This window comes from Cololabis saira, unplaced genomic scaffold (genome assembly GCF_033807715.1).
Source record: "Cololabis saira isolate AMF1-May2022 unplaced genomic scaffold, fColSai1.1 scf039, whole genome shotgun sequence".
Classification (NCBI taxonomy): Eukaryota; Metazoa; Chordata; class Actinopteri; order Beloniformes; family Belonidae; genus Cololabis; species Cololabis saira.
Genome location: NW_026906203.1, coordinates 262,501 through 277,500, shown reverse-complemented (window position 1 = coordinate 277,500; position 15,000 = coordinate 262,501). Strand labels below are relative to the sequence as shown.

At 46.5% G+C, this 15,000-nt stretch overlaps 15 non-coding genes across 15 annotated transcripts; all 15 read right to left on the bottom strand.

Annotated features, from left to right (window-relative positions):
• Positions 1–719: 719 nt before the first annotated feature.
• LOC133431170 (5S ribosomal RNA) lies at positions 720–838 on the bottom strand. Its single transcript, XR_009775564.1, has one exon. It is a non-coding gene; the product is annotated as a 5S ribosomal RNA (ribosomal RNA).
• Positions 839–2,339: 1,501 nt separating this feature from the next.
• On the bottom strand, positions 2,340–2,458 carry LOC133430861 (5S ribosomal RNA). The gene has a single exon (XR_009775269.1). It is a non-coding gene; the product is annotated as a 5S ribosomal RNA (ribosomal RNA).
• A 6,253-nt stretch (positions 2,459–8,711) lies between these two features.
• On the bottom strand, positions 8,712–8,830 carry LOC133430957 (5S ribosomal RNA). Its single transcript, XR_009775360.1, has one exon. It is a non-coding gene; the product is annotated as a 5S ribosomal RNA (ribosomal RNA).
• Positions 8,831–9,029: 199 nt separating this feature from the next.
• On the bottom strand, positions 9,030–9,148 carry LOC133430633 (5S ribosomal RNA). Its single transcript, XR_009775089.1, has one exon. It is a non-coding gene; the product is annotated as a 5S ribosomal RNA (ribosomal RNA).
• Positions 9,149–9,347: 199 nt separating this feature from the next.
• On the bottom strand, positions 9,348–9,466 carry LOC133430818 (5S ribosomal RNA). Its single transcript, XR_009775227.1, has one exon. It is a non-coding gene; the product is annotated as a 5S ribosomal RNA (ribosomal RNA).
• A 217-nt stretch (positions 9,467–9,683) lies between these two features.
• LOC133430949 (5S ribosomal RNA) lies at positions 9,684–9,802 on the bottom strand. Its single transcript, XR_009775352.1, has one exon. It is a non-coding gene; the product is annotated as a 5S ribosomal RNA (ribosomal RNA).
• Positions 9,803–10,001: 199 nt separating this feature from the next.
• On the bottom strand, positions 10,002–10,120 carry LOC133431223 (5S ribosomal RNA). Its single transcript, XR_009775614.1, has one exon. It is a non-coding gene; the product is annotated as a 5S ribosomal RNA (ribosomal RNA).
• Positions 10,121–10,319: 199 nt separating this feature from the next.
• Positions 10,320–10,438, bottom strand: LOC133430963 (5S ribosomal RNA). Its single transcript, XR_009775365.1, has one exon. It is a non-coding gene; the product is annotated as a 5S ribosomal RNA (ribosomal RNA).
• A 199-nt stretch (positions 10,439–10,637) lies between these two features.
• Positions 10,638–10,756, bottom strand: LOC133431084 (5S ribosomal RNA). Its single transcript, XR_009775482.1, has one exon. It is a non-coding gene; the product is annotated as a 5S ribosomal RNA (ribosomal RNA).
• Positions 10,757–10,955: 199 nt separating this feature from the next.
• Positions 10,956–11,074, bottom strand: LOC133431083 (5S ribosomal RNA). The gene has a single exon (XR_009775481.1). It is a non-coding gene; the product is annotated as a 5S ribosomal RNA (ribosomal RNA).
• Positions 11,075–11,273: 199 nt separating this feature from the next.
• Positions 11,274–11,392, bottom strand: LOC133430539 (5S ribosomal RNA). The gene has a single exon (XR_009775001.1). It is a non-coding gene; the product is annotated as a 5S ribosomal RNA (ribosomal RNA).
• Positions 11,393–11,591: 199 nt separating this feature from the next.
• Positions 11,592–11,710, bottom strand: LOC133430681 (5S ribosomal RNA). The gene has a single exon (XR_009775135.1). It is a non-coding gene; the product is annotated as a 5S ribosomal RNA (ribosomal RNA).
• A 2,343-nt stretch (positions 11,711–14,053) lies between these two features.
• LOC133430937 (5S ribosomal RNA) lies at positions 14,054–14,172 on the bottom strand. The gene has a single exon (XR_009775341.1). It is a non-coding gene; the product is annotated as a 5S ribosomal RNA (ribosomal RNA).
• Positions 14,173–14,371: 199 nt separating this feature from the next.
• On the bottom strand, positions 14,372–14,490 carry LOC133431222 (5S ribosomal RNA). The gene has a single exon (XR_009775613.1). It is a non-coding gene; the product is annotated as a 5S ribosomal RNA (ribosomal RNA).
• Positions 14,491–14,689: 199 nt separating this feature from the next.
• On the bottom strand, positions 14,690–14,808 carry LOC133431221 (5S ribosomal RNA). Its single transcript, XR_009775612.1, has one exon. It is a non-coding gene; the product is annotated as a 5S ribosomal RNA (ribosomal RNA).
• Between the last annotated feature and the right edge of the window lie 192 nt (positions 14,809–15,000).

The window sequence follows — 15,000 nt, the reverse complement described above, 5'->3', positions numbered from 1 at the left end:
GAGAGGAAGAGGAAGAGGAGAAGAACAAGGTGGAGGAGGAGGTGGATGAGGCCCTCTGGCCAGATAGAAACCAGAGGCATGATGGAGGGGGGGTTTGAGCAGGCCAGTTCACAGTACATTTACGTCCAAAAGTAGGCCTACACAGTAATCTTCCAAAAAGATAAATTGATTATTCTCAATAGTCATTGACATCCATGTGTGTTCCATTTCTATGATTGTGTTTTCAGTTTTGCACTTCATTGTGCTGTGAATGCTTGGTGTGTGTGCAGTAAATGCTTAGTTGTGTGTACCAAATGAATGGTATGTGTGTATCATTTGAAAATATGGCTGTGTGTACCAAATGAAAACATGAGCTCCATTTTGGGAACAGTTAAGAGATTTGATGGAAAAGAGTCTTCCTGGAGAAGAAGTTACAGGGTTTAGCATTTTGTGTGTGATGTTTTTAGTTTTGTGTGTGCAGTTTTGAGAATGCCGTTAGGTTGTGAAAAACGTGTGTTAGCAATTGTGAAAAACTGTAAGCAGAAGCTGCAGCTTGAAATACCTCTGATATGGAGTTGAAGATAAGTCATAGAATATAAGTCATTGATTTGTTGGTTTTATTTGTTGGAGTTAAGGTGCCTTAACCATGTGCAAAACACTTTAGGACGTGAGCTGTCGCTCTTACCACGTTGAAATATGTGTGGGTAGATTAAGCGAGAGCGCTCTCTGCTGGTTGAAAATGCTTACAGCACCTGGTATTCCCAGGCGGTCTCCCATCCAAGTACTAACCAGGCCCGACCCTGCTTAGCTTCCGAGATCAGACGAGATCGGGCTCATCCAGGCTGGTATGGCCGTAAGCAGAAGCTGCAGCTTGAAATACCTCTTATATGGAGTTGAAGATAAGTCATAGAATATAAGTCATTACAGTTTTTTCTGAAAGCTTAGGCGCTAATTATGTTCTTGTAGCACAATTTCTAAAACTATTAACACACATAGCAAAACCACTCACTGAGTTAGCGAAATTAAAAGCACAAATACTGCTTTGCACTCAGTTTGTAATTTTGTAACACACACTTTTCAAAACTGTAGGCACAATTCACTGCTTACACTCAATTGCCAAATTTCCAAAACACTCCTAGCAAAATTATACACATGTATGGCTATTATTTACACTATTTTGCCAACTGTCTGGCACACTTTCACATGTGAAAACAATTTTAGAGAATTAGTTCACTTTGCAATCAGCGTAAGCACTATAAATAAGCCACAGGTAAGCTGTCTGTGTGGAGTACAATGGAAGGAGCAAGAAGAGTAAGAATCAGAGGAGGCCGAGGAAGAGGACGTGGAGGTAAAGAAGCAAGAGGTTTAGAGGAAGTTAGAGGAAGAGGACAAGGAGCAGCAAGAGGAGGACGAGGAGGGGGAAGAGGAAGGGCCAGAGCAGACCTGATATGTCATCATATGGGACAATGTTAGTTTCCATAGGGCTGCTTTGGTCCGCAACTGGTTTACCGATCACCCACTCTTCATGGCACTCAACCTCCCCCATACTCTCCATTCTTAGTGTAAATCCAATTGAAGAGTTCTTTTCTGTCTGGCGCTGGAAAGTCCACGACCGCCTTCCCCATCAACACGCAGCCCTTTTACAAGCAATGGAGGAGGCATGTGGAGATATTGAGCAGGCATCATGTCAGGCCTGCAAGGAGGTATTTTCCCCGGTGCCTTGGACTGGAGGACATCGCATGCCATGTGGATGAGATTTTGTGGCCGGACCCAGAGAGACGGCATGATGTAGGCTGATTGTCTTTTTTTTGTGAATGTATTATTTTGTGTTCTGTGCTGTGTCTTTGTTTTGACGAGTGTGAATAAACACCAATACTTGAAGTTTGGATCCCTGTGTGTTTACAGAACTATGACAAAAGTATGACCTCAAACTGACCTAGCCACCTTGTGCACAGAAAAAGAAAAAAGCCAGATGTGTTTTGTATTCATACCATTAGTGTGTAGTTGGCACATTATGTGCTTAGTAAATGATGGCATGTGTTTACTGTCTGATAATAAAACACCATTTTTACTAAGGTGTGTAGAGTTAATCAAACTGTGTTTGATTTTGCAAGAGAACTATAACGTTTTGATAATTTGGTGAAAGGTTTTCTCATTTGTGTGTAGAGTTTAGCAAAAATAGCCAATGTTGCAAAAAATGTACTTAAGGATTCAGAAAAAACTGTAATTTGTTGGTTTTATTTGTTGGAGTTAAAGTGCCTTAACCATGTGCAAAACACTTTAGGACGTGAGCTGTCGCTCTTACCACGTTGAAATATGTGTGGGTAGATTAAGCGAGAGCGCTCTCTGCTGGTTGAAAAAGCTTACAGCACCTGGTATTCCCAGGCGGTCTCCCATCCAAGTACTAACCAGGCCCGAGCCTGCTTAGCTTCCGAGATCAGACGAGATCGGGCGCATCCAGGCTGGTATGGCCGTAAGCTGAAGCTGCAGCTTGAAATACCTCTTATATGGAGTTGAAGATAAGTCATAGAATATAAGTCCTTTATTTGTTGGTTTTATTTGTTGGAGTTAAAGTGCCTTAACCATGTGCAAAACACTTTAGGACGTGAGCTGTCGCTCTTACCATGTTGAAATATGTGTGGGTAGATTAAGCGAGAGCGCTCTCTGCTGGTTGAAAAAGCTTACAGCACCTGGTATTCCCAGGCGGTCTCCCATCCAAGTACTAACCAGGCCCGACCCTGCTTAGCTTCCGAGATCAGACGAGATCGGGCGCATCTTTTTTTTTTGTCTTTTATTATGAAAATACATTTTCGTTAAAAAATATATTTTATATACATTCCTGCATACCAGACAAAAAATAAAACAATTTTTCTGCTACTTTTACACAAAGCCCTCTCTTCACTTTTTTATACTCTCCTATTTCAACAACAAAAAAAACAAAAAAAAACAAAAAAACAACTTATAATATTACAAACTTCAAACATATATCTCTATACACGCATGTGCAAAAATACACAAAAAACCATGTAACAAACCAGCAAAAAAAACCAAAACAGTACAACACATACCCCATACCCCTTATCACATGGAAGAAAACCTTCAATCACTCACTTCCGCTCCCCCAATCCCTCCACCCCCTCCCCCCCAATCCCATACCAATCTCTCCCTCTCGTCCACAGACACCAGCGTGTTCCCCCTCAAAAAGAGAGGGGCGAAACCTTCAATCCCACAGATGTATTTATAATTAATCTGTTTTTTCACTAAGCCCTTGAAAAACACCCAAATCGGTGCCACCCTCCCTTCAAACCGAGCCACATTCCTTCTGGCTTTGATGGCCCACCGTGCATGGCTCAGTAAAAATTTGCACAGCCCACTATTTTCCACCCTGCTCTTCTCCCAAATCCCAAATAACACAAATTTGTCCCACCCATCCTCCATCTCCCATTCCATGTTCAACTTGTCCACCATACAGGTTTTCAGTCTCTTAAAAAACGGCCGTAATCTCACGCACTCCACATACATGTGTCTAATATCCTCATCCTTCTCCTTACAGACATCACACATCCTCCCGACCTCCCTGTCAAACTGGTGCATGACCACATTCGTAAAAATCTTCCTATGTCGTAGTTTAAAATCATTATCCTCGGCTTCAATGCTGTTTTCTTTAATCTTCCATTTCCCCCACACTTGTTTTATGTTCAGAGTCCCATCTGCCCTGCACCAGTTCTCCAGGGAAGCCGGGAGTTTCACCACCTGTTTCACAAACATTCTGTATAGCTGTTTCACTTTCACTCCCTCCAAAGTCACCCATTCCCCCCCCCTCTCTATATACAACATCGGTACCCTCCCGGTCCTATTCACTACCACCTCTGTGTCTATTTTCTCCCTCCACCTTCCCGGTATGCTCTGTTTCACTAATTCGTAGTCCTTCCTTACCTGCTCTAAACTTATTCTATCATTGTATTCATGCACACATTCGTAAATGGCTGTAGCCGACAAAAAACCTGGCACCACTTCATACATGACATGTTTTATTTGCATGAGTCCCGCTTCCACAAAGTATTTTGGCTTTAGTGGCTGTCCTTCATGTTTGATGTTCCCGTTGCCAAACAATGGCACCTCTCTAATGGTCTCCAGATCTGTGCAGTCCCACCTCGCGTTTTTCAGCAGCTCTGCCTGTGCAGCCAGGATCTCTCTATAGAACTGCGGGAGTCCTGCCGTCAGGTAAGCGTTTGTCTGCATTAGCATTGCAAACTCATTTCCCAGCTTCCTCTTTAAAAAAAACCCCATCACCTTCTTCCAGCAGTGCTCTCCCTCCCCATACAAGAAAGCCCTCCCCCGTTTTATTCTTAAAGCCTTCTTTTTGCTCTCTATGTCAACTAATTTCAAACCTCCCTGCTCATACCCCCCAATCAAGGTTGCTCTCGCTATTCTACTTTTCTTCCCACCCCATATAAAACCCCCCATCAGTTCATTCAATTTCTTCACCACCCATTCTGGCACTTCTAGCACCTCCATTACATAAACCATTTTTGAAAACAAAAGACTATTCACCACCACCACCCGCCCTTTAACCGTCAGTCGCCTCAGCTTCCAAAAATTCAGCACCCTCTGTATTTTATTCAGTACCTCTGACCATGTTTCATCCCTCACCCCCTCCATCCCCACATATATCCCAAGAACCTTCATCCTGTGCTCCTGTACCTTGAATGGTACTCCCCCACTTGCCACTACCCCATTTAAAAACATGATTTCTGACTTTAACATATTTATTCTTGCACCTGATGCCTTCCCATATATTTCCACCAATTCCACCACCCTTTTTATACTTGCCATATCCCTTACAGTCACCGTTGTGTCATCCGCGTATTGCTGTATTTTACTAAGACCACCCCCACCTTGTACCTCAATCCCTCTTATTTCTCCATCCCTTTTAATCATACATGCCAAGGGCTCTGCCACCACCGTGTATAAGAGTGCTGACATCGGACACCCCTGCCTAACTGACCTCCCTAATTTGAAGACTTCCGTTAAAACACCATTCACTTTCACCCTCCCCACCGCATGTCTGTACATCAATTTTAACCATCCTCTAAACCTCTCACCATATCCCACCCGCTCTAGAACTCCCCACATAAAATCGTGCTCCACCCTATCAAACGCTTTATTAAAATCTAAAGCCAACATAATCCCCTCCTCTCCCGATGCCCTCAAATATTCCACCATCCCTTTAATATTCAGAATTGTGTCTGCAATATCCCTATCCGGCACACTGTAGGCTTGTGTTATTGGAACGATTGATTTTAAAGTATATTTTAGTCTGTTTGCAAAAACTTTCATTAACACCTTGTAGTCTGTATTCAGTAGTGTGATTGGCCTGTAGTTCCCCAGATCATCAGCCTGCCCCTTCTTGAAGATCAGAGTAATTATCCCCATTGTGAATGATTCTGGTACTGTCTGGCGTCTTTCCATTTCTCTAAAAACTGCATGTAAAATCGGCCCCATCAGTTCTTTAAACGCTTTGTAGAAATTGGCTGTTAGGCCATCACTACCAGGACTCCTATTCATACTCAAAGCAGCAATTGCCTGTTCTATTTCCTCTGCTGTGATGTCACTGTCACATTCATCCCTCTCCTCTTCTGTTACACTCACAGTCACACTCTCCAGCACATCTTTCATCACTCTCTCATCCACTCCCTCGCTAGTAAACATCCTCCCGTAAAAATCATGCACACCTCCCAAAATCCCCACTAGGTCTGTCTTCAACCCACCCCCCTCAGTCCTTACTCCCCTGATAAAACATTTCTGTTGTTTCTGTTTCTCCATCCTCAAAAAAAAACCAGTGTTCCTTTCCCCCTCTACGGCATATCTCGCCCTGCTCCGCACAATCGCACCTTCACATTTCATTCTCTCTATCTCCTTTAGTTCAGCATGACAGCTCACCACAGCTTCTTCACTTATAACCTCGGCAGCATTTAAACGTGTGATTTCTCTTCTAAGGAACTTTTCTCTCTCTTTCTTTTTGAAATTCCTCCTTGCTGCGTGTTTCATACTTATCTTCCTGATTCTTTTCTTTAAATTTTCCCATCCCTCTAACACCTCCCCACCATTCAACCATTGTGAGCTGTCATGCTGAATAATCTCTTTCATTCTTTTTTTAAAGTCACCATCCTCCAGTAGTTTGGCATTGAAATGCCACAAACCCCCTCCCTTACCCCCCTCCCTCCTACCCAGTTCAAGATGTACCGTTGTGTGGTCACTGAGACACGTAACCTTATATTCCATATTCATGACCAAATCATAATACTTTTCTTTTATCAAAATTAAATCAATACGGCTCTGTTTCAAACATTCATTCGACATTTGTGTTCTGGAGAACACTTTCCCCTCAGGATTCTTCTGCCTCCACACGTCCCACATATGATAGTTCCTCATTATTTCACTCAGTATTCCTCTTGAGGCATCATTTCGAAATTTCCCACTGTCCCTGATGTCTAATCTACTCATCTTGACATTAAAATCCCCCAACACAAAATCACTGGTCCCCATAAAGCCTTCGTACTTCTGGAAAAAGAGTCCTCTCTCCCTCGAGTCATTTGGTGCATAAACATTTGCTAACGAAAAAGAAACTCCTCTAAATTCAAACAAAATCTTTATAAACCTCCCCCCATTGTCATTTTGCACAAGACTTGATTTTAGCCCCTCCTTCAACAAAATTGCCACCCCCCCTCACATTGTCATCTGTCCTGCTCGCATACACCGAGCCCTTCCACATTGCCTTACAGGTGTCGATCATCCGTCCATCCCAGTGCGTCTCCTGTATGCAAATAATATCCGCTGCACATATATTCAACATTTTTTCCAGTTTGTCTGGGTTCTTCAGTCCGTTCGCATTCTGCGAAATTATGTGCAGGCCGCTCAACATTGAGGATAAATGAAAAAGGAAAAGTCCAAACACTGCTGTCATCCTAATCATTTATCCATGTCATCCCTCTCCCTTCCCTCCCCCCTCTTTCATCAATTTCTTTGTTTTAGTACCCTCACACAAGTCTGTGAGTTCAGCGCTCACCTCCCGCGAAGTCTTCCTTCTTTCTTTTATCCTTCCTCTCGTCTCGACGCTGCTCTGGCTGCGAGAGCGCCAGCTGCCAGCTCGCTCGATTCCTCGCCGTCCTCTCCTCCCTCTCTCTACCGCTTCCTCACTCCGTCCTCCCGCCGTCGTCGGTCGCTTGTCCTCATCCTCTCCCGACCCGTCCTCCTCGATCTCCTTCTCCGTCTCCATCTCGCTCTCATCCAACTCGTGCACGCCTTCCTCGATCTCATGCGCGCATCCCTCCAGCTGCTCCAGCCTGCGTTCTCCGCCCGCGCCATTCTCCGTCTTCTCTTTCTCCTCCTCCGCTCCCGTCTGCAAGCAGACGCAGGTGTCCTCCGCTCTCTTGCAGCCCCTGCACGTTTCCACCGTGCACTCGCGTGCGTAATGTCCATGTTTCTTACATTTGTGGCAGGTGAAATCAGGACACTCTCTTACAATGTGCCCCGGTTGGAGACAGAGCCTGCACACCCTTTCCTGCCGATCGTGCAGTACTCTAAAGTACTCTGCCCCTTCAATGGTCTCAAACTTGGTTGAGTATGGCAGAGACGTGACCGTGTCCGTGAATCTCACTTTTAAATATCTCGTACCATCAAAAACCTGCGTCCCCGCCCATTTCCGCCGTCTGATGTGGGATGCAGGCATTACTCCCCAATGTCTCAGCTTTTCAGTGATCTGTCCATCCGTTATATACACGGGCAGCATTAGGAAGGAAACAATCCTCGTGTCCTTTTCCACCTCAGACGCAATCACGTTTGACTGCCTTAATTTAAATCCATCCAGCAGTCTTGATTTCCCTTTGGGATTCCCCATCGAGATTTCCCACTTTTTTCCGCCTTTCTGCCTGCACCCCACCACACGTCCACATGTCCCATCAATAGCTTTGAGCAGCTCAATCGTTGTGATTTCATCCGGCCCCTCGATCTCCACCGTGACCACCAGCGCTCTGTCCTCCGCCTCCACTCCGCTCCTCTCTCCCTGCTTGTCTCTTTCATCCACCGCCATTTGCCGCGGACCTGCTCTCTCTCCGTCCACTTTGTCCGTCCGTCGTCTGCCTTCCATCGATCCATTCGTACCGTCCTTCTCCATTCTCCTATTCTCCACCTCCGCCGGCATCGCCGTCACCGATGCTGCCGACGGCCTCCTTCCGTCTCCCTGCATCGTCCTCTCGCTGCCAGCATTTGGCATGATCCTCTCCACCTCATCTCCTCTTTTATCCGCCATCTCCACCTTAAAGGTCTGGAGACTGACCCCCGTGCAGCGAAAAGCTGCCGGGGGGAGCCTTCTCTTTTCCACTGCTTCCTCTCTGCCTGTGTTCCACTCTCCACACTCCACAATCCACACCGACCGCGCCCTGCACACAATCACTGCCAGCTGCACCAGTGCCTCGTTAGCAAAGGGGCAGGTCCAGGCTGGTATGGCCGTAAGCTGAAGCTGCAGCTTGAAATACTTCTTATATGGAGTTGAAGATAAGTCATACAAAAAAGTCATTGATTTGTTGGTCATAATAATTTAGAAGCGCATATTTGTTGGAGTTAAAGTGCCTTAACCATGTGCAAAACACTTTAGGACGTGAGCTGTCGCTGTTACCACGTTGAAATATGTGTGGGTAGATTAAGCGAGAGCGCTCTCTGCTGGTTGAAAAAGCTTACAGCACCTGGTATTCCCAGGCGGTCTCCCATCCAAGTACTAACCAGGCCCGACCCTGCTTAGCTACCGAGATCAGACGAGATCGGGCGCATCCAGGCTGGTATGGCCGTAAGCAGAAGCTGCAGCTTGAAATACCTCTTATATGGAGTTGAAGATAAGTCATAGAATATAAGTCATTGATTTGTTGGTTTTATTTGTTGGAGTTAAAGTGCCTTAACCATGTGCAAAACACTTCAGGACGTGAGCTGTCACTGTTACCACGTTGAAATATGTGTGGGTAGATTAAGCGAGAGCGCTCTCTGCTGGTTGAAGAAGCTTACAGCACCTGGTATTCCCAGACGGTCTCCCATCCAAGTACTAACCAGGCCCGACCCTGCTTAGCTTCCGATATCAGACGAGATCGGGCGCATCCAGTCTGGTATGGCCGTAAGCAGAAGCTGCAGCTTGAAATACCTCTTATATGGAGTTGAAGATAAGTCATAGAATATAAGTCATTGATTTGTTGGTTTTATTTGTTGGAGTTAAAGTGCCTTAACCATGTGCAAAACACTTTAGGACGTGAGCTGTCGCTCTTACCACGTTGAAATATGTGTGGGTAGATTAAGCGAGAGCGCTCTCTGCTGGTTGAAAAAGCTTACAGCACCTGGTATTCCCAGGCGGTCTCCCATCCAAGTACTAACCAGGCCCGACCCTGCTTAGCTTCCGAGATCAGACGAGATCGGGCGCATCCAGGCTGGTATGGCCGTAAGCTGAAGCTGCAGCTTGAAATACCTCTTATATGGAGTTGAAGATAAGTCATATAATATAAGTCATTGATTTGTTGGTGATAATAATTTAGAAGCACTTATTTGTTGGAGTTAAAGTGCCTTTACCATGTGCAAAACACTTTAGGACGTGAGCTGTCGCTCTTACCACGTTGAAATATGTGTGGGTAGATTAAGCGAGAGCGCTCTCTGCTGGTTGAAAAAGCTTACAGCACCTGGTATTCCCAGGCGGTCTCCCATCCAAGTACTAACCAGGCCCGACCCTGCTTAGCTTCCGAGATCAGATGAGATCGGGCGCATCCAGGCTGGTATGGCCGTAAGCTGAAGCTGCAGCTTGAAATACCTCTTATATGGAGTTGAAGATAAGTCATAGAATATAAGTCATTGATTTGTTGGTTTTATTTGTTGGAGTTAAAGTGCCTTAACCATGTGCAAAACACTTCAGGACGTGAGCTGTCGCTGTTACCACGTTGAAATATGTGTGGGTAGATTAAGCGAGAGCGCTCTCTGCTGGTTGAAAAAGCTTACAGCACCTGGTATTCCCAGACGGTCTCCCATCCAAGTACTAACCAGGCCCGACCCTGCTTAGCTTCCGATATCAGACGAGATCGGGCGCATCCAGGCTGGTATGGCCGTAAGCAGAAGCTGCAGCTTGAAATACCTCTTATATGGAGTTGAAGATAAGTCATAGAATATAAGTCATTGATTTGTTGGTTTTATTTGTTGGAGTTAAAGTGCCTTAACCATGTGCAAAACACTTTAGGACGTGAGCTGTCGCTCTAACCACGTTGAAATATGTGTGGGTAGATTAAGCGAGAGCGCTCTCTGCTGGTTGAAAATGCTTACAGCACCTGGTATTCCCAGGCGGTCTCCCATCCAAGTACTAACCAGGCCCAACCCTGCTTGGCTTCCGAGATCAGACGAGATCGGGCGCATCCAGGCTGGTATGGCCGTAAGCTGAAGCTGCAGCTTGAAATACCTCTTATATGGAGTTGAAGATAAGTCATAGAATATAAGTCATTGATTTGTTGGTTTTATTTGTTGGAGTTAAAGTGCCTTAACCATGTGCAAAACACTTTAGGACGTGAGCTGTCGCTGTTACCACTTTGAAATATGTGTGGGTAGATTAAGCGAGAGCGCTCTCTGCTGGTTGAAAAAGCTTACAGCACCTGGTATTCCCAGGCGGTCTCCCATCCAAGTACTAACCAGGCCCGACCCTGCTTAGCTTCCGAGATCAGACAAGATCGGGCGCATCCAGGCTGGTATGGCCGTAAGCTGAAGCTGCAGCTTGAAATACCTCTTATATGGAGTTGAAGATAAGTCATAGAATATAAGTCATTGATTTGTTGGTTTTATTTGTTGGAGTTAAAGTGTCTTAACCATGTGCAAAACACTTTAGGACGTGAGCTGTCGCTGTTACCACTTTGAAATATGTGTGGGTAGATTAAGCGAGAGCGCTCTCTGCTGGTTGAAAAAGCTTACAGCACCTGGTATTCCCAGGCGGTCTCCCATCCAAGTACTAACCAGGCCCGACCCTGCTTAGCTTCCGAGATCAGACAAGATCGGGCGCATCCAGGCTGGTATGGCCGTAAGCAGAAGCTGCAGCTTAAAATACCTCTGATATGGAGTTGAAGATAAGTCATAGAATATAAGTCATTGATTTGTTGGTTTTATTTGTTGGAGTTAAAGTGCCTTAACCATGTGCAAAACACTTTAGGACGTGAGCTGTCGCTCTTACCACGTTGAAATATGTGTGGGTAGATTAAGCGAGAGCGCTCTCTGCTGGTTGAAAAAGCTTACAGCACCTGGTATTCCCAGACGGTCTCCCATCCAAGTACTAACCAGGCCCGACCCTGCTTAGCTTCCGATATCAGACGAGATCGGGCACATCCAGGCTGGTATGGCCGTAAGCAGAAGCTGCAGCTTGAAATACCTCTTATATGGAGTTGAAGATAAGTCATAGAATATAAGTCATTGATTTGTTGGTTTTATTTGTTGGAGTTAAAGTGCCTTAACCATGTGCAAAACACTTTAGGACGTGAGCTGTCGCTCTAACCACGTTGAAATATGTGTGGGTAGATTAAGCGAGAGCGCTCTCTGCTGGTTGAAAATGCTTACAGCACCTGGTATTCCCAGGCGGTCTCCCATCCAAGTACTAACCAGGCCCGACCCTGCTTAGCTTCCGAGATCAGACGAGATCGGGCGCATCCAGGCTGGTATGGCTGTTGGGCTCAGCCCATGTGAAAGTAGGAGGATGAATTCATACTATGTGTGATCTGAGAAAAATTACATTGCCATCAAATTCCAGCAAAGCCAGACCCGGCCTCCCCCCCTGGAGTTTATGGTCCCGCTTCTATCTTCTCGCTCAGGCCAATTTATAACCCTGGTGGCCTGGTTCGAGATGGCCTGTATGTGACCCACGATACGGCCCCACATCAAAGGGGCGCCCACGGAAACAGAACTCAGGTTTATGACACCTAGAGGGGGGTCAAAAAAGCGAATCAGCAGGATTTCTGCCAGGTACAGACTCCCCGAGGGTTTATGGCACCTGGGGGGGTCAGACACCCGGAGCCCGAGCGCCAGGCCTCGATCGGCCAGGAGGATTGGTTGGCACTGCCTGTGATCAGTCCCACCCCCAAAGAGACTACAAAAAGGAGCAACCACCTGATGCTCCTCTGCTTTTTTTTCCGTCTCGTTCTCATTTAGTTTCTCCGCTTTTTCTTCGTTTCTCTGCTTTTTGCGTTTCTCAGTTTGCTCATATTTTTTGGCATCAGGCCAAAACCTGGAGTGTGGCTCCAAAGTTTTCTTTTTCTTCTTTTTTATTTTTCCCTGTTCACTTTTCCGTCTGCCCGGCCTTTTTGCCTGCTGGCAGAGGTGAGACTTTTCCTAGCCCGACTCCCACATCCAACCAGCGCAGAATCCGCTCCGCGGACCCTGCCAGCCGACTCAGTGGACGCCACCGCGGTGAAACGGTCTTTCCCGGAGCATCCCGACATCGGGGCCCGGCGCCGACCGCGACAAAGGACCACTGGAGATCTCACGCTGGTAATAGGGTCGCCGGTCCTGCAAACCTGCCCTGTGTTCCTTTTCCTCAGAGTCGGACGGGGTGAGACGGAGTCCCCCCCCTCCCGGGTGCGCGCAAGGAGCGTTTATACTGCACCCACGGGCTGGACGAAACCCCCCTCCTCCTCCTCCTCAAACAGAGCGGCTCTCTCACCTACTGCAAAGTAAGAGGCGATTTAGTGTCTGGGCAGATTCATTTAGGTTTTATTTCGGTTGTTTGACCCTGTTTATTGAGTTTATGCATTGTGTGACGTGTTGATTGTATTGAACTCCTGTTTACGTGAGCTTTCACCGCCGAGTGATCGGACCGCGGCTCCCGACGATCTCAGAGCGGGTGGGGGTTACTCCCGACCCGGTTCTCGAGTGGGACCTGCGGCCGATCTACTAAACCGGCCGTTAGAGCTCACAAAACCCCTTTGGGTTCCCCCGGCTGCGGTGACCGCCTGCAGCCGCGCGTCTGTGTGAGGCGCCGGAGGTCCCGCAGGCACGTCGGTGCAACGTCCGAGCGCGGTCCGCTGACACGCTCCTCCGCCCCTCCCCTTTCCTTCACTAAACCCGGTTGCGCGTCAGATCCACGTGGTGTTTCACCGTTGTTTAGCCGTGATCTGCTGCGTTTTCCGTTACATTTCCTTCACGGCTGTACGGCCGTGGGTCGCCTTCCGGGAGGCGTGTTCACGGAGCGCGACGTAGCACGCCCCTTCTGGCAACGTGCTCACGTACCGCAGCGTGACCCGCCCCCAGAACGCGTGACGCGCAGCGTAAGCTGCTCTGACGCATACACGCACACACCCACACACACACACCCACACACCCACACACACACACACACACACACACACCAGTCTCAGCCCGGAGGATCCCAAGAACCCCTTCCTTTCATCGTATGATTTTGTATTTCTTGTTGTGTGATTAAACGATCAGAATTTATGAGTGTTGCTTACCAACTGTTTGACACTGATGTGAATAAATTTCTGATCACAAAAGCCGTCTTGTTTATTCTGTGCATATCTGCCGCCAAGGCTGGGTGACGAAGTGTGTGTTCGGATCTCACCTCCTTCAACTAATAACTGGGTATAATAATTACTCTGAGACTGATTTTCTGCTGTTAGTTATCGAATCCCACCGGAAGTAAGGCCCCGGCGGTGGTGCCCCTACGAGAATTATCATTTTTGATAATACAATTTGATAAATAGTCAACTTTATTAATTATTAATAATTCTTTAATAGAATTATCATTAGCCTTGATAACTGGACAGCCAAGCTACCTATGAGTTGCACAACATGGCCGTAAGCTGAAGCTGCAGCTTGAAATACCTCTTATATGGAGTTGAAGATAAGTCATATAATATAAGTCATTGATTTGTTGGTGATAATAATTTAGAAGCACTTATTTGTTGGAGTTAAAGTGCCTTTACCATGTGCAAAACACTTTAGGACGTGAGCTGTCGCTCTTACCACGTTGAAATATGTGTGGGTAGATTAAGCGAGAGCGCTCTCTGCTGGTTGAAAAAGCTTACAGCACCTGGTATTCCCAGGCGGTCTCCCATCCAAGTACTAACCAGGCCCGACCCTGCTTAGCTTCCGAGATCAGATGAGATCGGGCGCATCCAGGCTGGTATGGCCGTAAGCTGAAGCTGCAGCTTGAAATACCTCTTATATGGAGTTGAAGATAAGTCATAGAATATAAGTCATTGATTTGTTGGTTTTATTTGTTGGAGTTAAAGTGCCTTAACCATGTGCAAAACACTTCAGGACGTGAGCTGTCGCTGTTACCACGTTGAAATATGTGTGGGTAGATTAAGCGAGAGCGCTCTCTGCTGGTTGAAAAAGCTTACAGCACCTGGTATTCCCAGACGGTCTCCCATCCAAGTACTAACCAGGCCCGACCCTGCTTAGCTTCCGATATCAGACGAGATCGGGCGCATCCAGGCTGGTATGGCCGTAAGCAGAAGCTGCAGCTTGAAATACCTCTTATATGGAGTTGAAGATAAGTCATAGAATATAAGTCATTGATTTGTTGGTTTTATTTGTTGGAGTTAAAGTGCCTTAACCATGTGCAAAACACTTCAGGACGTGAGCTGTCGCTGTTACCACGTTGAAATATGTGTGGGTAGATTAAGCGAGAGCGCTCTCTGCTGGTTGAAAAAGCTTACAGCACCTGGTATTCCCAGACGGTCTCCCATCCAAGTACTAACCAGGCCCGACCCTGCTTAGCTTCCGATATCAGACGAGATCGGGCGCATCCAGGCTGGTATGGCCGTAAGCTGAAGCTGCAGCTTGAAATACCTCTTATATGGAGTTGAAGATAAGTCATACAAAAAAGTCATTGATTTGTTGGTGATAATAATTTAGAAGCGCATATTTGTTGGAGTTAAAGTGCCTTAACCATGTGCAAAACACTTTAGGACGTGAGCTGTCGCTGTTACCACATTGAAATATGTGTGGGCAGATTAAGCG